The 24,273-nt window shown below is 40.8% G+C and overlaps 1 protein-coding gene across 6 annotated transcripts in view; it reads right to left on the reverse strand.

Annotated features, from left to right (window-relative positions):
- LOC122563716 (disks large-associated protein 2) overlaps nucleotides 1–24,273 on the reverse strand; it is a 706,137-nt gene that overhangs the window by 248,969 nt on the left and 432,895 nt on the right. Inside the window, exon 5 of one of the 6 annotated variants that reach the window (XM_043717839.2) lies at nucleotides 16,145–16,252. The exons of the other annotated variants lie outside the window; for them this stretch is intronic. The gene's annotated coding sequence lies outside the window, so the exon portion shown is untranslated. The remainder of the gene's footprint in view (nucleotides 1–16,144; nucleotides 16,253–24,273) is intronic. 6 annotated transcript variants of the gene reach the window in all.

Genomic DNA, 24,273 nt, shown 5'->3' on the forward strand with positions numbered 1-24,273 from the left:
AATTCCTAGCATTTGACCTACTCTTGAAATCATAGCATTTATATGGCAAGTCCAACTCAGTTTCTAATCCACAGTAGACAATGGGCAAATCAATGACAGCAATGTCATCAAAGGGAGACAGTTAGATTCTCTCTTTTTAGAGACGGCCATTGTGTGACGTGTGTAAAGTTGATTGCTGAGATGATTAACAGCACAAACATCTTCTTTAATGTAGGTATGATTCAAACCAGCAGACAATCTTCCCCTTGATTGCTACTAACTCCAGTTTTGCACACTCTTAATTTCAAACTCAGTCAAATGCTACCTTGATGTCAAGGGCTACCAGTCACATCTCACCACTGGAGTTCAGCTTTACTGTCCATGTTTGAACTAAGGCTGTAATGGGGACTGAAGCTGAGTGTACCTGGCACACACAAACTGAGTGACAGTCAACAAGTGTACCACTTGATGTTATTGGTGGTGACCCCTTCCCCTACTTTGTTCATGATCGAGATAAGACTGATGGGATAGTAATTATCAAGGTTGGATTTGTCCTGCTTTGTATGGACTGGACAGACCTGGGAATTTTGCACATTGTTGAGTAGATGGCAGAGTTGCAGCTGCACTGGAACAACTACTTTTTGAACTCTTGTTCTGAATGATTGATAAATGATTGTATCATCTACGGTGTCACATCCATTACAACAAATAGTCCCACCTATATAACCCTTTAATACAGGAAAACATCCAAAGGATAGAAGTGTTACCAAAACAAATTTGACACCAATTTGGGCGGCACGGTGGCACAGTGGTTAGCACTGCTGCCTCACAGCGCCAGAGACCCGGGTTCAATTCCCGCCTCAGGCGACTGACTGTGTGGAGTTTGCACGTTCTCCCCGTGTCTGTGTGGGTTTCCTCCGGGTGCTCCGGTTTCCTCCCACAGTCCAAAGATGTGCAGGTCAGGTGAATTGGCCATGCTAAATTGCCCGTAGTGTTAGGTAAGGGGTAAATGTAGGGGTATGGGTGGGTTGCGCTTCGGCGGGTCGGTGTGGACTTGTTGGGCCAAAGGGCCTGTTTCCACACTGTAAGTAATCTAAAAAAAAACCAATCCACATAAAGAGAAATTAGAGCCAATGTCCAAAGCTTTGTCATAGAACATGTTTTACAAAGCATCTAACAGGAGGAGTATAAAATAAACAGTTTTATGGATGGAAATTCCAGAGATTAGGGCAAAGGGGCAGACGTATGGCATTACAATGAACACTGGGGATATCCTAGACACCAGGATTTGGATAGTATTAATCCCTTTAAGGCTTGTAGGAACTCACACGACGAAGAGGTGAAGTGATGAAAGGGTTTGAAAACTGAATTTAAAACAGACGTTTAACAGTGAGGAAATGCAAATCAGTGAGCAGAAGGGTAAACTGGACTTGATGCAAAATAGAAGGCAGCAATAGCTTCACTTTTGGAGGGTGGATGATGGGAGGTGGGCAAGAATATTGTTGGAATTGTCAAGTCTGGAGGTAAGGATGGCTTGGATGATGGCTTCAGCAGCAAATGAGCTGAAGCAGGGGCAGAATTGAGCAATATTGTGCACAGATGGAATTAGGTAGTCTTAATGGAACTGTGAAGTATGACATCAAAGTTGTGAACAGTCCAGTTTCAGTTTCAGATAGTTGCCAGGAGGGGTTGGAGTTTTCTGTGTGCACTGAAGACAACTACTTCCTCCAATACTTAGTCAGAGGAAATTTCTGTTCATCCAGTACAAAAGCAGTCAGGCAACTTATTACAAGTCGGAGAGAGGCAGAATTGAGAATAAAGAAAAAGCATTAAGGATTAAATATCTACCACAATGAATATGCTCTCTGTTATGGTGCAAAGTGGTAAAGTGGCCCAAAATCACATATCCTGCCTCTAGACATGGCATTTACGACTTTTGAGTAGGGGAGGGTGAGATTGCAATCTATTTGGGAGTTGCATGTGTGCATTTTACAGATTTTAAATCACCAACAGTCTTCCCTGAAGGGGACTTTGGCGTCCCTGTAACATATATCCAGAATGTGGACATGAGACATGCTAAGGGAGATGTGAACTTCATTCATTTGAATAGCTCGAGTATCCATTTGGAGTGATAAGGTACCATTATGGTTATGATCCTGGTATACCTTTGAGCAAGTCAGGTACACTTTGCCAGGAAAAAGGGAAGGGATTGATCAGGCACTCTTTGGGTTTGTTAACTGCGAAAACAATGTTGCCTGGAAGGTGCAAAAAACCCTTGAAACTGTAAAGCTGTCAAAGAAATTCCAAAAGGTGTCATGAAATGTTAAGCTTGACAAGAAGTGTCAGATATTGTCAAGAACTGTCAAACTTGTCAAGCTCTGCCAAAAACAGCAACCTTTTTAAGAACTGGTATAAAACACCAGGATCTTACTTTATTTTTGAATGAGAGCTTTGTTTTATCAATAGAGTGCAGTTGGCAACGTAGAACTTTAAATAGAAGAATTTCATTTTTTTATTTCTTCTATGTGCATGGGCATTTATGAGAAATTAAGTGATGGCATGGTAGAAGATGAGAAAAAAAGACTGAAATACTAGTTGGCATAAGCTGGCACTTTGTTACCATAGGCATATGAAAGACCTTGAGAGATGGGTAGAGGACACTATGTGCCAACAGTGAGCATAGATGGGCATGAGTGGGGGTCAGGGTGGGTGAGGAAGTTTGAGGACGGTGAGCTCTGAAGGGATTTCTTTTGTTATTTTCATTTTTAGACTCAATTCTGGGGGCCGAAGGCAGGCTCTCCACTGAGCTCAGCTCAGCGACTTGCAGCCTACTCAGCTTTTGCAAGGTCTTCCCAATGTTGGGATTGTGGGAATGAAAATTTGGACTTACAGTATGTGGCAGGGGTGCAGTATTTAGATGAGAATTAGGTGAGTCTAAGGAATTGTTATGGGAGTGGAAAGAAAAGTCATTGCTGGTGGTTCTAAAACAATGACTGGAGAAGCAACCATTGCACTTGGTAAGTAAATGCTCAATCAGTTGGCTGATAAGGGAGAGCTTTTGAGAAGAATGATGGTCAACATTGCCATTTACTGCAAAACAGTAGACTGTCATATTGACTGACAATTGATGCAATTTGCGACTGCAATGGGAGCTGCTTTGGTATTATGGCAGGTCAATAAACCAAATGCAGGCATGGAAGCAACAGCACACTAATTAGATTAGATTTCCTACAGTGTGGAAACAGGCCCTTCGGCCCAACAAGTCCACACCGACCCTCTGAAGAGTAACCCACCCAAACCCATTTCCCTCTGACTAATGCACCTAACACTATGGGCAATTTAGCATGGCTAATTCACCTGACCTGCACATCTTTGGACTGTGGGAGGAAACCGGAGCACCCAGAGGAAACCCACGCAGACACGGGGAGAATGTGCAAACTCCACACAGACAGTCGCCTGAGGTTGGAATTGAACCTGGGACCCTGGTGCTGTGAGGCAGCAGTGCTAACCACTGAGCCACCATGCTGCCCCACTGAAGTAGGATAAATGGAGATTGCAAATGGTGGGGGTGGTGTGGGGTGGAAAACATTTGCAAGAATAGTGGGGGTAAAATCTTCTAGGAGAAAGTGAGGACTGCAGATGCTGGAGATCAGAGCTGAAAATGTGTTGCTGAAAAAGTGCAGCAGGTCAGGCAGCATCCAAGGAGCAGGAGAATCGACGTTTCGGGCATGATTCCTGAAGAAGGGCTCATGCCCGAAACGTCGATTCTCCTGCTCCTTGGATGCTGCCTGACCTGCTGCGCTTTTCCAGCAACACATTTTCAACAGTGGGGGTAAAAGGTTATCTCATAAAAACGAGCAGGATGATGACAACAGATTGAAAGAGTATGCAGGCAGTATCTGAAGAGAAATAAATGTCAATAGCATCAGCTAACATGGGAGTCAAGTTGGGGGACCAGCAGTTTAGTGGGAACAGCGTAAAGAAGTATGGGGGTGGGACTTATTGCCAAGACAAACTAGAAGATGAAATTATGGGGATAAAAACTAAACAGAGAAAGAGGACAGTTTAAGCTCAGGACTCCTGTAAGTACGACAGCAGAATCATTTTGATCGGCTAAAATAACATTTTGTTAATCATTTAAATAAACTGTGTAATGTAATGCCACAAGCTGTTCAAATTATCTCCTCGATTATTTTAATGGAAAACCAGAGTCTATAAACATTGGAGCAGCTTATTACAAGAATCTTCAAAGTGGAGCAAGCTTTTCATTAAACAGGACCCCATAGAAACAGAAATAATTGAATCTTACTCCAATTCTCTTCCTGTTGTGGAGAAAAGTCTGCCCTCCTTGGAATTAACTTAATGTCACCATGGTGACAATCTCATATAATGAATATCGCACCACATGGGCCAGGAATAAAAATAGGTCATTTAAAAATTAATAACTTCTTACAGTTTGTGTCATTGTAAACATCAAATCAATTATTGGGTGAGAACTAGGGTAATGGATACACTCCACTATGCTGTTAGGGAGTTTGCAAACAGAATGAGGTTTTGGAGCTCTAAAAGCTCAATTTCAATCTTCTGTGTTGTCTACCAGTAATTCTTGGGTTACATTTACTGAATCATGTTTTACTCCATTGTCTTTCCAAAGTAGTTAGTTTAAATGCTTTAATGATGCTCATGATAAAGAAAAATAAGCCAGAGATTAAATTGAAAATAAGGATTACTGGAGGAAACCTTGTTAGTTTGTTCTTTTCACTTCCACTAACTTGTTTAAAGTCAAAGATCACCATGTTTGATCTTATTATTTACTTGTTCTAAAGCACTATTTGCATAATATGTTCATGTATAATTCATAAAGAAATGCTTAAATTTAATATGATATACTTTTCCAACCATGGAGGTCTTCTGATGGTGTCAACTGATGGTGGTTTAAGCTGAGGGTCACCACACTTCAGGCAAGGCGAGAGTTTGAAAGAGAGTCCTTCCTGGTATAACAGTAACTCCATAAAGGCATTTGCTTAAGTTGTATTTATGCATTCATGGGATGTGGGCATCGCTAGCTAGGTGAGCATTTATTGCCCATCTTTAATTGCCCAGAGGGCAGTTAAGAGCCAACCACATTGCTGCATGTCTGGAGTCACATGTAGGCCAGACCATGTAGCAATGGCATTTTCCTTCCCTAAAGGACATCAGTCAACCAGCTGGGTTTTTCCAACAATCGACTATGGTCATCATTAGGCTCTTAATTCCAGATTTTTATTGAATTCAAATTCTATCCTCTGTCATGGCAGGATTTGAACCCAGATTCCCAAAACATTACCTGGATCAATAGTCTAGCAATAATACCAAGAGGCCATTGCCTCTCCATTCCACTGTTAGTTAAAACTCAATGACTTCCTGCAGAGAGGGAATATTGTTTGTGGAGGGAGAAAAGATTTAAGTGACTTTTCTTTCTAATTGTAATTTTAGCCTTGTTTGATGTGGAGTATGTACCTCCTACTGAAATTAACTCTCCCACGTTAGGGTCAAATTGGCAATGTGATGTCTCTAGGAGAAAATGAGAACTGCAGATGCTGGAGATCAGAGTCGAGAGTGTGGTGCTGGAAAAGCACAGCAGGTCAGGCAGCATCGGAGGAGCAGGAGAATGATGAAGTTTCCCGATGAAGGGCTTATGCCCGAAACATCGATTCTCCTGCTCCTCGGATGCTGCCTGACTCGCTGTGCTTTTCCAGCACCACACTCTCAAATGTGATGTCTCTCAACTGGGATGATGGTTTATATTGCAGACACTATTACAAAAAAGAAAATAATTTACTGCAGGTCAGGCAGTAAATTTACTCACACCATATATTTTTACAATAAAAATTGATCATGATGCTGAATTTTGTGGATTTTCCTTTCATTAGTAGTGTTTGACTACGACTGAAGGTACCTGCTGTGTGAAGGTACATGGTGTGATTCAGCTCCATTTCCTAGTTATGTTTCTTCTGCTTGTGTTCACTGGCATATAACACATAGATATTGCTCTTGAATTGCAATGCCTATTTTGAAAAATACTGTTTATTTTTGTAGTCAATTGCAGTCTTTCAATGATGTGGCAATTAACCATTTTTGTCAGAGTGTAATCTCCAAGACCATGCAATGCAATTGAGAATAATTAGTGTCCGGCATTGAGTAATGAGGCAGTCACTTAATAGTGGCCTTTAAATAGCATCAGAAAGTACAAGTTTAAAATAAGCAATTTTTTGCATCGTCAGTAGAGCAGTGAGGGGAATCCCATTTCATGGTGAATACAACAAAATTCCACTTGGAATTGGCCAAGGTCCTTTGTTGCAAAGAGATGAGTTATTTATAGCATGGTGATTCTCGAACAGGATGAAGTTCGAAGTGAATGTTCCATCAGAAACTACCCAGTTATAGCAGGTGTGCAAGAAAATTGGGAGGATATTAGATGGCTGGAAGAAGCCATTGTGAAGACAGAATTGCTGCAAACAAAACGCTCTGTCTTACTATCACACAGCAAATCCCAATTATGGATCAAAAAGAAACTGAGGCTGAGAGAAAAGATAGAGACAGAGAGGGAGAGATTAAGAATAAAGAAAGGATTCTGGACGTTACAATAAAGATTAAAATGCATCAAGGATCCAGATTTCAGAAGCTCATTTATAAGAATGTAGATGTGTCTCTCTTGCATTGAAGGACTTCATTCTAAATACTTTCTAATCAATCTGTTCAGAGATGCCTATGCCTCCTGGCCCAGAGATAGGAATAGTGACAGTACACCACAGGAGCTCTTAAAGGACTTTGTTCTGTTCATCGATCAGATCAAAACGTTTAGTCAACTTAATGTGAGTGAAACACTTAAATTGGAACATATAATTGAGTAAACTGTTACTTCTGCACGTGCAAGTCACATTTTTGGCAAAAGGATTCACACAATTAATAGAGACGAGTCTGTCATGTGTCAGACATTAAACTGAAGTGAAGCATTATTTCCTTAAAATCTTGCACCTTTGTGAAAATTTGCTGAAAATATTAAACAATAACAAAAAACAGTCAAAGAACAATAAATTGTCAACTCTGCCAAATAATTAGGTAAAAACAATGACTGCAGATGCTGGAAACCAGATTCTGGATTAGTGGTGCTGGAAGAGCACAGCAGTTCAGGCAACATCCAAGGAGCTTCGAAATCGACGTTTCGGGCAAAAGCCCTTCATCAGGAATAAAGGCAGAGAGCCTGGAGCGTGGAGAGATAAGCTAGAGGAGGGTGGGGTGGGGAGAAATTAGCATAGAGTACAATAGGTGAGTGGGGGAGGGGATGAAGGTGATAGGTCAGGGAGGAGACGGTGGAGTGGATAGGTGGAAAAGGAGATAGGCAGGTAGGACAAGTCTGAACAAGTCATGGGGACAGTGCTGAGCTGGAAGTTTGGAACTAGGGTGAGGTGGGGGAAGGGAAAATGAGGAAACTGTTGAAGTCCACATTGATGCCCTGGGGTTGAAGTGTTCCGAGGCAGAAGATGAGGCGTTCTTCCTCCAGGCGTCTGGTGGTGAGGGAGCGACGGTGAAGGAGGCCCAGGACCTCCATGTCCTCGACAGAGTGGGAGGGGAGTTGAAATGTTGGGCCACAGGGCGGTGTGGTTGATTGGTGCGGGTGTCCCGGAGATGTTCCCTAAAGCGCTCTGCTAGGAGGCGTCCAGTCTCCCCAATGTAGAGGAGACCGCATTGGGAGCAACGGATACAATAAATGATATTAGTGGATGTGCAGGTAAAACTTTAATGGATGTGGAAGGCTCCTTTAGGGCCTTAGGTAGTGGTGAGGGAGGAGGTGTGGGCACAGGTTTTACAGTTCCTGCGGTGGCAGGGGAAGGTGCCAGAATAGGAGGTGGGTTGTAGGGGGACGTGGACCTGACCAGGTAGTCATGGAGGGAACGGTCTTTGCGGAAGGCGGAAAGGGGTGGGGAGGGAAATATATCCCTGGTGATGGGGTCTGTTTGGAGGTGGCAGAAATGTCGGCGGATGGTTTGGTTCATGCGAAGGTTAGTAGGGTGGAAGGTGAGCACCCAGGGGCGTTCTGTCCTTGTTACGGTTGGAGGGGTGGGCTCTGAGGGCGGAGATGCGTGATGTGGACAAAATGCGTTGGAGAGCATCTTTAACCACGTGGGAAGGGAAATTGCGGTCTCTAAAGAAGGAGGCCACCTGGTGTGTTCTGTGGTGGAACTGGTCCTCCTGGGAGCAGATACGGTGGAAGCGGAGGAATTGGGAATATGGGATGGCATTTTCGCAAGAGGTAGGGTGGGAAGAGGTGTAATCCAGGTAGCTGTCAAGTCGGTCGTCATTAATGGAGATGGAGAGGTCCCGGAAGGGGAGGGAGGTGTCAGAGATGGTCCAGGTAAATTTAAGGTCAGGGTGGAATGTGTTGGTGAAGTTGATGAATTGCTTAACCTCCTCGCGGGAGCACGAAGTGGCGCCAATGCAGTCATCAATATCGCGGAGGAAGAGGTGAGGAGTGGTGCCGGTGTAATTACGGGTCATTCCCTCCCCCACTCACCTATTGTACTCTATGCTACTTTCTCCCCACCCCCACCCTCCTCTAGCTCATCTCTCCACGCTTCAGGCTCTCTGCCTTTATTCCTGATGAAGGGCTTTTGCCCGAAACGTTGATTTCGCTGCTCCTTGGATGCTGCCTGAACTGCTGTGCTCTTCCAGCACCACTAATACAGAATCTGCCAAATAGTTGCCAAGTAATTTCAAAGTGTTCGATGGACATGGAGCATAAAGTGCCTGTGAATTCTGTTGAGAAAACATCACCTCAATCCAGAAATACTCTCCTGTCAAGTTGGATCCATTATTCTCACCTTGTGCAAAACAGAATTTAGAATCTAGTTAAAAATTCAACTCTATGTTATCTTGCTTTTAAGTATCTTAGTAATTTGCTTGCCAATCTTCTTGGTAAAGGCTCTGAATCACAATATGCTCCTGAATGACAATTTCTTTGTAGGCTCTTGATACCATTAGCTCTAACTGTTCCTTGTGTTCCATTGTAAACTACTGAAAGTACTTTGCCTCATTAACTTTGCAGCATGAACACAAGGTGTTATTCACAAAATGCAGTTTCGCTCTCAGGTGACAAATCATATGTTTGAAGAACTTTATTTTGCACCTTTGTTTTTTTTAAACAATCAGCATGGTCACCCAAAACCTGATCATGCTGAACTAAAAATTAAATATAATCTAAAGGAATTCAGTAGCGTTCAATTGATAACCACCTTATCCCATTGTCAAATAAACAAGGCAACATTGAAAAATATGTTTAAGAATTTCCTTCCACTTTTCCTTTTTATTTGTGGAAACTTCACTACGAAATAAGAAGATTATCTTATTTTCAGTCTCCTTCGTGCAACTGCCCATTTCATATGGAATTCCTGAAATGCTGATCTTTCTCTTGTTAGGGATTTACATATACAGAACTTTCCAGTTGTGATCTGCAATCTAGAGAACCAGCCTGGCAGAGGTTGAAAGTAAGTTGCTGCAATTTGTGGGAACTATTAGCTTGGAATATAATAAACAACATGCTGTGTCATTTCCAGTTGCCCTCAGCTTCATCTCCAGGAAAGGGAAACAAATTTCTGTTGATTTGTTTTTGGCTAAACTTTTACTTTCCACTTATTAAGCAAAGCTTTATCTAAATCATCCTGCTTTAGATGTTCTCCACTTGAATGAATCCACTTAGCAGAGGCATAAGGAGGTTCATGTCAATATTTTTCTGTTTTGTGTTATTCCTCCACTTGCACACCAAGCCAAGCAACAGAGAGGTTGCTCATCTTCAGACACGAACTGCCCCTGTCCTATTTCTTTGTCATCCAATGTCATAACAAATGCAATATCTCATTTGAATTATGACACCAGCTGATTTTATTATAGCACAGGCCAGATCCCAGACTGAAATCTGGCTGGATAAATCATATTTTGCTCCTTTGATTTTAATGAGATGATCTCTCACTGAAACACAAACATGCATTGCTGCAGGATTCAGTTTTAAGAATAAAACAAAAGGTTACTATGTAAGAAAAATGAATATAAAATAGAATAGTCTAAACTATTTACACATAACATATGGTTAAAGATTTTGAAATGCCCAGTAAAAATATAATCCCATTAATAACAACAGCATCCCATTATGGTGTTCAAATATCAGATAAATTCCCTTCTGTTGTCCACACAGGTTTTAAATTCGCTGTGACTTCAATTCCTGATCTTGAGAATCTGATAGCTTCATCCTTGATAGGTCGTATAACTGAGCATAAACTTTCTCAGCTTCAAATAGCCCCTTCAGGATTTCAGCCAAACTGGTCTGGAACTTTTACTATACATCTGACACAAAGGTGACCCTTTTTTTTTTAAACAATTCTAAACTACCTTCTCTCTTTGTTGGAGCAACTACTTTATGGATCTGGCTTCAGTGAAGAATGCTGGAGAACTGCCCAATTGATTTTTTTTCCTCCCCAAGCTATTGGCGTTTCCCTAATCAAAACAAAAAACAACTTCAAACTCTGACCTTCCAAACTGGAGCTTGATACGCATGTGTTTAATTTGTTTACTCGTCAAATTTTCCTAATGTAAATTAATCAATTTCTCTCCAGGAAGTCTTTCTTTAATATTCTGCCTGAACTAAAAATCATACTGGCTGCAGAAATATTACATAGTAATCACAAAATTCATTCAGATACACTGTGAACCCATATGCCACTACTCCAAATTCAAAAATCCAAACTCAAAATGAAATATCATAATTTATTTAAATCACATACCTTGCAACACAACCACTATCTGCCTGAGAGCTTTGTCATCTCTGGTGATTGATTTTCTCCTGCACTGAAACCGTAGTCATCTAAAATATTCTAAAGACACTTTCTCGGCAGTTTTGCTCTGCTTTTCTCCTTCTTCTAGTCCACCTCATTAAATACAAACAAAAACAGAAATTACCGGAAACGCTCAGCAGGTCTGGCAGCATTTGTGGAGAGAAATCAGAGTTAATGTTTCAGATCCAGTGGCCCTTCTTCAGAATACATCCTGAAACATTGACTCTGACTTCTCTCCACAGATGCTGCTGGACCTACTGAGCTTTTCTAACAATTTCTGTTTTTGTTTCTGATTTACAGTATAAGCAGCTCTTTCATGGAATCATCATTGAATCCCTACAGTGTGGAAGCAAGCCATATTCACATCAACTCTCCAGAGAGAACCCTATCCTAACATCACAACCCCACCTTTCCTATGGACATCCATGGACATTAGCATGGTCAATCCACCTAACTTGCACATTTTTGGTCTGTGAAAGGAAGCCAGAGCACCTGAAGGAAACCCATGCAGACATGGGGGGAATGTGCAAACTCCACACAGACCAGTTTTCATTAAATGCATACTTTATGGTTGACTGTTAGAGGGTGGACAGTGGGTTAGATAGAGGAACAGGGAGAGCCTTTTTCCAAGTATGGTGACAGCAAGCACGAGGAGGCATAGCCTTAAATTGAGGGGTGATAGATATAGGACAGATGTCAGAGGTAGTTTCTTTACTTAGAGAGTAGTAAGGGTATGGAATGCTTTGCCTGCAATGGTAGTAGATTCACCAACTTTAAGTACATTTAAGTCGTCATTGGACAAGCATATGGACGTACATGGAATAGTGTGGATTAGATGGGCTTCAGATTGGTATGTCAGGTCAGCGCAACATCGAGGGCCGAAGGGCTTGTACTGCGCTGTAATGTTCTATGTTCTATATGTTTATTTTATTAATTGAATATAGACGGAGACCATCCAGATTTCTATTTTTGTTCTTTTATCAGTGATGACTCACTAGTGGATAATCAAAGGCCTGGAACATTCCAGAAATTCTGCTTGGTTGGCTTGAGTGATTAAATGAAATCTTGTTGTTTATTAATGTAATTGCTTTTACTTTCAAAATGAATGTAAATAAGAAGTTTTTAAAAATGAAAATCAAAGCTATGCAGTCTTAATTAAACCCTCATGATTTCACAATTATATCACAGCTCATGGAATGTAATATTTTCCACTGTTATTCCACAATTTCTGTTCAATAGACTTCAATCAGTGAATTACAAGTACTTGTTTTCACTTACCTATAACCTATGACTAATTTTGTAATTGAACTTATTGGCAAAGCAGTACAGCCTGCATGATTGGTCCTATTGAAGACAAAGTACCAGTTCACGATTTCTTCTCGATAGAGTTATCTCTGGGGATCTGTTGATCCGGATAACTCTAAAGGGAAAGATGCAAATTGTGAAGGCTTCTAGATCAAGCATAAATGATCAATATAACGCAGTAGTAAGCTGTTGCCGGATTTGTGGTGTGATAGTTGTCTGATGTTGCCTAGAAAGGACCATCATAAAGAAATTTAAGGCAGTGGGGTCACTGACTACTGCAGGAGTGTTTTGCTCCTGATGGAACCTAGCAGTAGGATAACACTGGTTGATATATTATATTAATAACTTGCGAAATAAAGCTTAGTGTCTTAGGTCACTGATCAGAAAAGTTAAAGCAAGATTTTCATTATCTGTAGATCATAATGGGTGGGTATAGATGCATGAAGAGGAGGCACCTTGTCTGATAATGTACAATAAAAGCCTTTCCTGTAGCCTCTTCCATGTCCTTAACTTTCTCTTCATACTATAATAATGGAGGACTCCATCTGAGAATCCTAGAGGTCCATTCCAAACCATATTTAAAGAGGCAAATAGAATTTATACTAAATCTCCCGAATAATTTGCTAAACCACGAAAGAGTTCAATATTGATTCAGGGATATAACAAACTGGCTTAACAAAACAGAAAATGGTCTCTTCATTGAAGAATATACAATAAGTATACATTCTTCATGCTCCTATGGCCATGAAAGAAGCTGCAATGACTATTTGGTGTTAAAGTTGAGAGAAATGAGGGATTAGTGAAGCCCCTTGACTACATTTACATGTGACAGATGGGTATTGCAGGGTCTTAAAGGGGGCCAAGCATATTGGGCCAGTTCTTAGCATCAGCTTTGAACAATTTTAGCAACACATTTTATTCTGTTTTACATGTCACGTGTGTCCCCAGATTGAAGCTGAAAAATGTATAGCTGGAAAAGCGCAGCAGGTCAGGCAGCATCCAAGGAGCAGGAGATTCGACGTTTCGGGCATAAGCTCTTCTTCAGGAAGCAGGAGAATCGACGTTTCGGGCATAAGCTCTTCTTCAGGAAGCAGGAGAATCGACGTTTCTGGCATAAGCCCTTCTTCAATTGCATGGATGCTGCCTGACCTGCTGCGCTTTTCCAGCAACACATTTTTCAGCTCTGATCTCCAGCATCTGCAGTCCTCACTTTCTCCTAGTGTTCCCAGATTGACAAAGATTCTAAAGAAAATCCAGTCTAAAGTTTGTGAGAAGATTTGTAGCTCGGGTGCTCGTTGCTGTGGTTCTGTTCGCCGAGCTGGAAGTTTTTGTTGCAAATGTTTCGTCTCCTGTCTAGATGACATCCTCAGTGCTTGGGAGCCTCCTGTGAAGCGCTTCTGTGGTGTTTCCTCCGGCATTTATAGTGGCCTGTCCCTGCCGCTTCCGGTTGTCAGTTTCAGCTGTCCGCTGAAATCCAGTCTAGTCTGCGCCATCCTTATCTAAATCCAGTAATGCATGTTTGTACTTTCTCATTTCCTGTGGAACTTAGGATAAGGTGGCATGAAACCAATGCAATCTCTATGTGCTGAATTCAACACCTTTTCCAGCTCTCAGTTTGACCCAGACAAAATGGAAAACAATCATCATTTTTAATTATGTACATGTAACATTATTCATGATGAGACCCACACTTGGGTTAAATGAGCAGGGTACCAAGTCTACCTCACAAATGTAGCTTAGTATGAATCAGAATGTTATGCTTTCATGCTTTGCTTAAAATTTTAGTGCTTTTTTAGATTAGATTCCTTACAGTGGGGCAAGAGACCCAACAAGTCCACACTGACCCTCAGAAGAATAACTCACCTAGATCCATTCCCTGGCATTTACCCCTAACTAATGCACTTAAGACGATGGGCGATTTAGCATGGCCAATTCACCTGACCTGCACATCTTTGGATTGTGGGAGGAAACCAGAGCACCCAGAGGAAACCCACGCAGACATGGGGAGAATGTGCAAACTCCACACAGACAGTTGCCCGAGGCTGGAATTGAACCCAAGTCCCTGCTGCTGTGAGACAGCATTGCTAACCACTGAGCCACTGTGCCACCCCTTTTGTGCAGGATCAAAGGCCTCCATGCAATTGGAAGTGTCATCTCTCTAATGGGATGTTACACTGAGGTCTGCTCAGTTGAACATGAAAGATCTCATGGGAGTAATTCAAAGAAAAATGGCAAGTAAGTTAGGTGCCCTGGCCCATACATTCAACAGTCTCATTGATCATTTATCTCATTTAATATTTGCACAAATTGGTTTGTCATGTTTATCTATGTGACAAGGATGATTGCACTTCAAAAGTCAATAATTTGTGTGAGGTGTTTCAGGATATCCTGAGGGCATGAAAGCACTAAATTAAATTTCAATCTGCCTATTTATGAGTAATTTTGATATCACCTGTCCTCAGCTGGGTTATGAAATATTGGTTTTCCCAAACTTGATATGTAGGACTAAGAAAGACATTTGTATTTGAACCTGAAGCTAAATGGTCAGGTGTCATGAGATGGACGTGACAAGGTTCCCACTCAAGATAATCAACCCTGTTCGCATTAGCTATTATGAATGTTAAACACCATCTTTTAATCTGCAGTAACCATTGGAAGGGGAAGCTATCAAATTACATGCAATTTTAAAATAAAATGATATAAAAAGAAACTTGTCACCACAAGATGGTAGCATAAGGTAATAGTAATTTCTATTTCTATTACCAAGAACTCAGAATGCCCAAAGACACTATGTAGGATCAGCAATGAGCACACAAAACTTGCAACCTCCTGCTCTAGTCTCATATTCTAAAAGCTAGTTCTTTAACAGGCAACAATGAATTGGCAGTCCATTTTACATCTCTCTTAATTTTGTCTTTTACTTTGTAGCTTATAAGCTTACATTGCCTCACCAAAATATACACACACAGTTATTTCTGAAGGATGAAATGCAGGGCCAATGTTTCTGCAATAGAACGCCAAATCTGTTTCCCACTCCGGTTCTCTAACAACTGAGCTACTCAGAGTTCAAATAAATGAGAATAAACAGGTACCCTTCGTTCATCTCTCAAGCACACAAGTATGCCAGAAATAAAACATGTATCTCTGCCCGGGAACTCCATTATAGACCAGCTGTGAAGTTCATACACACAAAGCACATTAATTGAGCTATAAGAATGCATAGGGAGCAATTAGTTGATGCAACATCGAACAGATGTACAGTAAAGTCCTGCTGTTCATGGGGAATATGTTCCTGAAGAACTTTGTAGTCACTTTTGAAAATGTTGAAAAAGGCCAACTGTTAATGCGCAAAATGCAATGCATCCACAATATACTATGATTCCTGAATAATCGAACATTAGAGTCACAGTGGACAAAAAGGTAATGGTAATAATTGCATAGAAAAACAAATTTGTGTAGGGCAGGCATGAGAATTGTGGGATGTTTCTGAGCATCAATTACTCAGGGTCAGGCAGTGCTCTGCACATCTACTTCCACTGTCCCAAAGAATCCTTCAATTATACTAATGCAGAAACACATAAATGCTGGGTAGCTAGACCGGTAAGTCTGCATAGTGCCACCATTAAGTTTGCTCCCCTCACTCTTAATTGTCCTTTCTATTAGCTTCACATTAGAATCAGAGGGAACTTTTATTATGCATCAACATTGTATGAACCCAAGCAACTTGTCAAAGACAATGTTTTAATTGGATTAACTGTGAAGTTAGGGAGCCTCCAGATTTAGACCAGCATCGTTGCCAGATTTGTTTTGTAGCAAACTTCAGGAATGAGAAAAGGCTTCCCATCCAAACTTTCCTACTGTCTGTGTCACCTTCTGAACATTTTCCCCTTCCTCTCTGTCTTGACATCAGTCGAGTATAGAAATCTCCAGCAATATTAATCAACACTAATCAGTCCAGCATTAAGGCAGCAGGCTGAATATAGACTCTTCATTACCTCCTTTCTTTCCTTCTGCCTCCTCCTTCTCCAGGGAGCCTACTGAAATTTTGTCCATCAATTTCAATCTTCATCTCTTGCTTCGAGATGAAGGTTACAGTGACCTTGCTGCAGGCAGAAATTGAAGACATTTAGGATAGTTTATCTAGTATCTTTTTTTTTAAAAAAGTCATATTGCTTCAACTTAAATGCATGTGGCTGCATTGATAACTCGACCAAGGCTGTAAAGCTGAAAGGAAAAGGTCAATTGGCTTGCGAATAAGGCCAGTGATTTGTAGAACAGATTGTTTACTCTCTCCTGGTTTGATGGACAAGTACCAGATATTTATTAATGTTGTGATTGCGCCTGAATTTTTTTTTTAAACATAACCTGTTTGTTCTCTTCGATCAAGGAGAAAACTCAGCTAATGGTAAGCATCCATTCGCTGCTCATACCTTTTAAAACGTATTATTTGCTTCCATAGCGATTGCTGTTTTCATTAAGGCCTTTTTTGTTTCATTGTATATTGCTTCTTTTAAATGAAATGTCTAACTCACTCGATGTCACCTTCCTCCTTGACTTCTAAGGTCAGAGACACAACATTGAGTTTATTTGTCATTGGAACACATCCTGTTTAGAGAGCAGGGCCAGGCTTACAGACTGCTTGGATTCAAATTGCTTTTTCTTTAAACATGATTTTTGAAATGGCCTGGTTGTAAGTTAGCAAAATTGTAATTAAGTAATACCAGCAACTACAGAAAGTGTGCATCCCGATTTTCTTCAAATAAAGGATCTTTTCCCCATGGTTAAGTCGTCAATCTTCCTATGCATCTTCAGCGAGTTGGTGATGAGACCCTTTGTGTTCTTGAATGTGCAATATGAAAATTAACAGCATTATTAACATGCAAATAAGCCAACAAGTTCATTATGAAATATAGCATGAGTTGTGACTCTTCAAACCCTATGGATCGATTGATGGCATTCAGGCATTTACACAAACAGCATCTCATCCATAGCCTCTCTGTTACTGTTAAGAGTGCTGCAGATTGAAGCTTCCACAGAAAGTTTGGGCTGGAACTGACTGGTTAATGATGTGATATTTGTCAGGCACTGTGAAACAATCTCCCTGACCTGTTTTTCTCAATATATTTCATTTAACCACTAAATGCTACTTGACCAGTATGTGAATGCCATCAGAGGAGCAAGAAATGGAATTGCCCAGAAGAAGTAAGCCAATATGAGCCACACCTGTTGAAACATTAGGATTTGTTGATCTCCAATCACCAGCTTTGTGATACTGGACAGGGAAGCACGTCACTTCTGAAGAAGGGTCACTGGACCCGAAGTGTTAAGTTTGTTTTCTCTCCACAGATGCTACCAGACCTGTTGAATTTTTCCAGCAATTTTGGTTTTTGTTCCACATCTTAACTACTGCTCATGGGCATTTTATGCAAAGAAGAAATCATAAAATTCTGAAGAATGACATTTGTGCATGACTACTTGAAACATTTGTAGCAATTGCCTTGTTTTGCTATTGAAATGGTGATTTTAACATATTCAAACTATACATATAGCAACACCCCCAACTAAAAAACAATGGAAGTGGGAATTTGATCAGAACATATTAAGCAATCTAATGACAGCATAAGTCCATCATTTACAGGCCATTAGCCTAGAAATTGCTGTTGGCAGGAATTAATTGGTAATTACCAGACATTGTTGAAGTAGCAGAGCCTGCTGGTTTACACACAATTTTGCTGCTGTCAGTCAATGCGCGAAACTATAAACTACATTTGCCACATGGGAGTTGGCCAACGTGAAGGAATTTGTCTCAAGTCAGCCATGAACTGCAATTAAGGGATGTTGAAATAGTACTGGCAAAATTGCGTTTGAGTTTGGAATTGGAAAACAAGGAAATCGAAATTCATCAACCATGCACTGAAACCCCTACTGCAAGCATTAGGACAAGCAAACAGACAAGTTTTGGAACAGGTGGCTCCGACCCACATTACAAGGTGCTCCAGCATGGCAAGAGATTACTTGAAACAGACAGATTCCAGTCAGCCATGACAGTCCCAGGCACAGCTGATTCGGCTTTAGTGCAAGGAGTAGCAGAGCTATTAGAATCTCAACAGGCTGTCAACGAATCTCTGCAAGCAGCCAACACACACACACACTTAATCCCTGCGCGAACCACTTAGAAGGATTAGTAGGTTTGGTATCACTCATCTAAAACAAAGCCTAAACACAGTGGCAACTCAAGCTGCCGGCTTTAATATGTAATGTGTTAGAAGAAATAAATGGGACACATTTACTTGAACGTTGAACTGAGTATCATCAAGGATTAAGATAAAATCAAAGTCCAGCCAAAGATAGCAAAAGATGGCATGTGAAATGTAATTCATGCAAGTTTGGGACAAGTAATTTGTCACATATGATTCTCTTCCCTAAGAAATTCTGCAGCAATAACGTTATTAAAAATTTCTCCCATTTGTCCCAATGCAAACACATCCAATAACACAAAGGATGTCATCACCAATTCGCTGAAGATGGTCAGGAAGATTGAAGACTTATGTATGGGGAATGTGTTCTCACTATGCAATGCTCAATCTGCTGACTTTCTTACAGCATTGGTGACCTGGATTTCCAAGTTTTTAACACCTTTAAGTCAGGCTCCTACTGTCAAATTTAAAATTCACTTTGAGTGCCTGGATTCCTTGAGGATCTGGCAACTCAACAGCAAAAGGGAGACAGGGGATGATGCTGACTCCAGTGCTTAAGTTATTTTTTAGTCCTTCATGTGGATCAATAGAATAAAGAGTGCTTCCTCCAGCCCCTCAAACTAACCTGTGAACCCCTGCCTCCAACTGCAGCCTTGTTCTCTCTCCCCCTCGGTCATTTCTGGCCTTCCCGCATTTTCCCTGTCTCCTTACAAATGGTGGCATTCCTTCACTGAATGAAGGGCACTATAAAGTACAACCAATAGATCATGATGATGGCAATATAATTGTACAGTACAGTATTTTAAAAGGAAATTCCATACAGAGATTCAAAAAATGAGTACGTGACAAAATGACCTTATTACTTTATATTTACCTGAATTGAATTGAATTAGCTTTATTGCCACATGCACTCAAATGAATACAGTGAAAAGTTTATAGTCGCCATATTTCAGTGCTGTCTTAGGAACAAAGGTACCTAGGCACAGACACTTAAGATCCCATCCGTGGAATTCTGATGTAAATAATGGATTATATTAAACATGATCGCAAATTAATGTTCAATATAGCTTTTAGAGGAACTGCTTTGGATTCACTGAGATGATTAGGTTAGTGAATTATGAAGCTACTGAACTATTTGGACACAAACATAAAAATGAGCCAGGCATGGATAACACACAATAATTCTATACCTATATATGGCAACATAAAGATTCAGAATAGTATGCACTTCAGTATAATGACTATATTTATGAAATTATTTAAACATGTTTCACTTAATGACAAGTGGGATGTTATACCTAACTCCCAATGTTGGGAAAAGGCACTCATCATTATACCACCCTTTGGTTACTCAGGTAGGTGGAAATCCATATCTCAAGGTCAGAGGGAGCAAGAGATATATGCATGGAAATTGTTATTCTCCTTAAGACTTTTTTTAAAAAAGGAACAAGTACAGATAGGGGAATAATCATGCCCTCTTTCTCTGAAGGCTGTTAAGGGTCACAACTCACATCAGTAATGAGTAGTTACAGTTTCAAAGCAGCTCTCAATGGATATGAATCCTAGGACAGAAAGCTTAGTGACGTGAATTCTATAGTCTCATTTCAGAAGGGAATGTCAGTCCAGATTGCAGCATCTATTTAAGATCTGATCTGCAAGGTAAATGACTGCCATATCTTTTCTTCTTGAATATTTAAGATTTATTGCTGTTACTTGAGAAGGGTTTTGGATTATTTATGTGAAACATAGCAGAGTACAGAGGTTTGCTGGTGGTGTGCATTAATGTTCTCAGGAAATGGTATGCATCTATCATTTCCAATGTTACAAGCCCCAAATTTCAAATTGTGGATACATTACAGAAATGGCTGTTTGAGGCAAGGCATATAGACAATAGACAATAGGTGCAGGAGTAGGCCATTCTGCCCTTTGAGCCTACACCACCATTCAATATTATCATGGCTGATCATCCTTAATCAGTATCCTGTTCCTGCCTTATCTCCATAACCCTTGATTCCACTATCCTTGAGAGCTCTATCCAACACTTTCTTAAATGAATTCAGAGATTGGGCCTCCACTGCCCGCTGGGGCAGAGCATTCCACACAACCACCACTCTCTGGGTGAAGAAGTTTCTCCTCATCTCTGTCCTAAATGGTCTACCCCGTATTTTTAAGCTGTGTCCTCTGGTTCAGCACTCACCCATCAGCGGAAACATGTTTCCTGCCTCCAGAGTGTCCAATCCTTTAATCAGCTTATATGTCTCAATCAGATCCTCTCTCAGTCTTCTAAACTCAAAGGTATACAAGCCCAGTCGCTACAGTCTTTCAGCATAAGGTAGTCCCGCCATTCCAGGAATTGACCTCGTGAACCTACGCTGCACTCCCTCAATAGCCAGAATGTCGTTCCTCAAATTTGGAGACCAGAACTGCACACAATACTTCAGGTGTGGTCTCACCAGGCCCTGTACAGCTGCAGAAGAACCTCTTTGCTTCTATACTCAATCCCTCTTGTTATGAAGGCTAGCATGCTATTAGCCTTCTTCACTACCTGCTGTACCTGCATGCTTACCTTCATTGACTGGTGTACAAGAACACCCAAATCTCTTTGTACTGCCCCATTATCTAAATTGATTCCATTTAGGTAGTAATCTGCCTTCCTGTTCTTGCCGCCAAAGTGGATAACCATAAATTTATCCACATTAAACTGCATCTGCCATGCATCTGACCACTCACCTAACCTGTCCAGGTCACCCTGTCATCTCCTAACATCCTCCTCACATTTCACCCTGCCACCCAGCTTAGTATCATCAGCAAATTTGCTAATGTTATTACTAATACCATCTTCTATATCATTAATATATATTGTAAAAAGCTGCGGTTCCAGCACTGATCCCTGCGATACCCCACAGGTCACTGCCTGCCATTCCAAAATGGAGCCGTTTATCACTACTCTTTGTTTCCTGTCAGCCAGCCAATTTTCAATCCAAGGTAGTACTTTGCCCCTAATACCATGTGCCCTAATTGTGTGCTCACTAACCTCCTAAGTGGGACTTTATCAAAGGCTTTCTGAAAGTCCAGGTATACTACATCTACTGGATCTCCCTCAACCATCTTCAGAGTTACATCCTCAAAAAATTCCAGAAGATTAGTCAAGCATGATTTCCCCTTCATAAATCCATGCTGACTCTGATCTATCCTATTACTACTATCCAGATGTGTCGTAATTTCATCCTTTATAATAGACTCCAGCATCTTTCCCACCACTGAGGTCAGACTAACTGGTCTATAATTTCCTGCTTTCTCTCTCCCACCTTTCTTTAAAAAAATGGTACAACATTAGCTACCCTCCAATCCGCAGGAACTGATCCCGAATCTATCGAACTCTGGAAAATAATCACCAACACATCCACAAATTCTCGAGCCACCTCCTTCAGTACCCTGGGATGTAGACCATCAGGCCCCAGGGACTTATCAACCAGTTGAAAGGAAGGAATAGTTGATGGGAGACTACTTTGTACTGCTTTTGTGCATTTTCTGGCAGTCAGTGACAGGCAAAGTGCTTCCTGTAAAGAATCTTTTCTTCCATTTGAAATGTGAGCATCTCTGACATGGCTTATATTTATTGTCCATCCCTAATAACCCTTGAGCCAGTATGCTGGGCCACCTACAATTGAATGGCTCAGCTAGATCATTACAGAGGACAGTTAAGAATCAAACATATTCCTATGGGTCAAAGTTGCATGTAAGTCACAGGCAAAAGCAGAAATTGCTGGAAAAGCTCAGCAGGTCTGACAGCATCTGTGGAGAGAAATCAGAGTTAAGGTTTTCAGTCGAGTGACCCTTCCTCAGAACTGACTGCAGCTTGGAAAATGTTGGTTTATGTGCTGAAAATAGGATGGGGGAAGGGGGTAAGGAATAGAGGATAGGTGGGGATAGAGCCCAATGAGAGAGAAAAAAGGACAAAGGAGTGGATAACCATCTGGCTAGGAGAGTGAATAGCTATTAATGGGGACTGTTAGTGGCTAACGATGGGCTGTATGTATTAGCTGACTATGTGATAACAAAGCCTGGTGGGTGGATGTTGGGGTAAGGACGTGGGAGAGATCAAGCCCTAAAGTTGTTGAACTCGATATTGAGTCCAGAAGGCTGCAGGGTCCCAACGTGGAAAGTGAGGTGCTGTTCTTTGAGCTTTGCTGGAGCACTGCAACAAGCCTGAGACAAGGGATATTGATGAGACAACATGGTGGTGTGTTGAAATGACAGGCAACTGGAAGTTTTGGGTCTTTCAGACAGGATAAGAATATCAAATTTTGTCTGCTGAAGAGCATTAGTAAAAGTTCTATGATTTAATAGATGTCATTGATATAATTGACTGAATAATTTAACATTTCAGGCAGTTCATTGTATAATTAAATAAATTTCTTTGTCAGATTTACAAAGGGAGGGTTATAATCAAAACAATTAATGAGTGGGTTAGCCAGATCATTGTTTCATTCTCTCCATCTACTCAGTGACAGCACCAAGTGTTCTCAGTAAGACACAATGTAACATGTGCTCCAGCTATTGGGGTAGCTAGTTGCCTGGAAATGACAAAACAGTTTTGAATTAGGCCAATCGTTTTAAATTACACCCCGAAAAATACCAAATTCCAATCAAGTTTGAATTGAGTATATTGACAATCTTAAAAGCCAATGATACTATCCGATGCATTGGAGGTATAAGACCGGGGAAAATTGAACAGTTGGGAGGAGAACTGCCAAGCCAATGACATCTGCATACTGCCCAGAAAAATAGCTCTCTTAAAGTATCTTACTCGATCAGTAACCTGAAGCAGACTTCCCAAGAAGAAGACAAGAATTCAGAGAAGACTGAAAGCGGCCTGGTTTTGAGATAAGAAGTGTTGTTTTCTAAATTTTAAATGGGAGTTTTATTGGACCAGTATTATAGAAGGGAAGGTAAAAGGTAGGTTTGAGGAAGGACTTGTAAATAATTGTTAGTTAATTATTCTCTGTCATACTTTAAGGAATAAAGTTGTTAGAGTTTACTTTATATTGTTCTTGCCCACTCGAATTTTTAGATAACTGCACGGGATAAACCTTTTCTGTGTGGCTGGTTTTAAATTAAGCAGGAGGGTTTGCCCTGTGTCTTAACAGATGCAACATAATAACATCCATAAGCTTTTCAGATGATCAATTTTGAATGGCCTTGTGGTAATATTTAAGATATTAGGAGAAAGTGAGGACTGACGATGCTGGAGATCAGAGTCGAAGAGTGTGGTGGTGGAAAAGCACAGCAGGTCAGGAAGCATCCGAGGAGCAGGAGAATTGATGTTTCGTGCATAAGCCTGTTACTTGGATGCTGCCTGACCAGCTGTGCTTTTCTAGCACCACACTCTTCGATTTAAGATATTAGCCCCACTTTGCGAATTTTCTGATATTCTATGCTCTAAATTTGCTTGGTACATATTAAATACCTTCCAAACCTGTGAACTGTGTCACCCAAAGGACAAAGAAAACTAATTATGGAAATATCACGACTTGCAAGTTCGCCTCCATGACACATATGATCCTGACTTGGAACTATATTGTAGTTAACTTCAATGCTGTTAAGCCATCATCTTGGAACTCTCTTTCAAAAAAAAACTACAGGTGTCATTACACACATGGACTGCAGTGATTTAAGAAGACAGCTTATAATCACGTTCTCAAGGGCAATTAGGAATGGGCAAGAAATGCTAACCAGCATGTATCATATGAACAATAAAAAAAAACATACTTCTAAAGTGTGACAACTTGAGCCTGCTTTTATGCCAACATGTTAATCAATTCTCCTGTCTCAACCCCAATACCCATCTGTACACTGTCCAGTGAGGTTAAAGCAGATAACAATGCTCCCATGCCATGATGCCATCCAGTTGAATTGACAACGTG

The sequence above is a fragment of the Chiloscyllium plagiosum genome, unplaced genomic scaffold (genome assembly GCF_037043375.1).
Source record: "Chiloscyllium plagiosum isolate Xiang-an unplaced genomic scaffold, Cpla_swu_hap1 HiC_scaffold_30, whole genome shotgun sequence".
NCBI lineage: Eukaryota > Metazoa > Chordata > Chondrichthyes > Orectolobiformes > Hemiscylliidae > Chiloscyllium > Chiloscyllium plagiosum.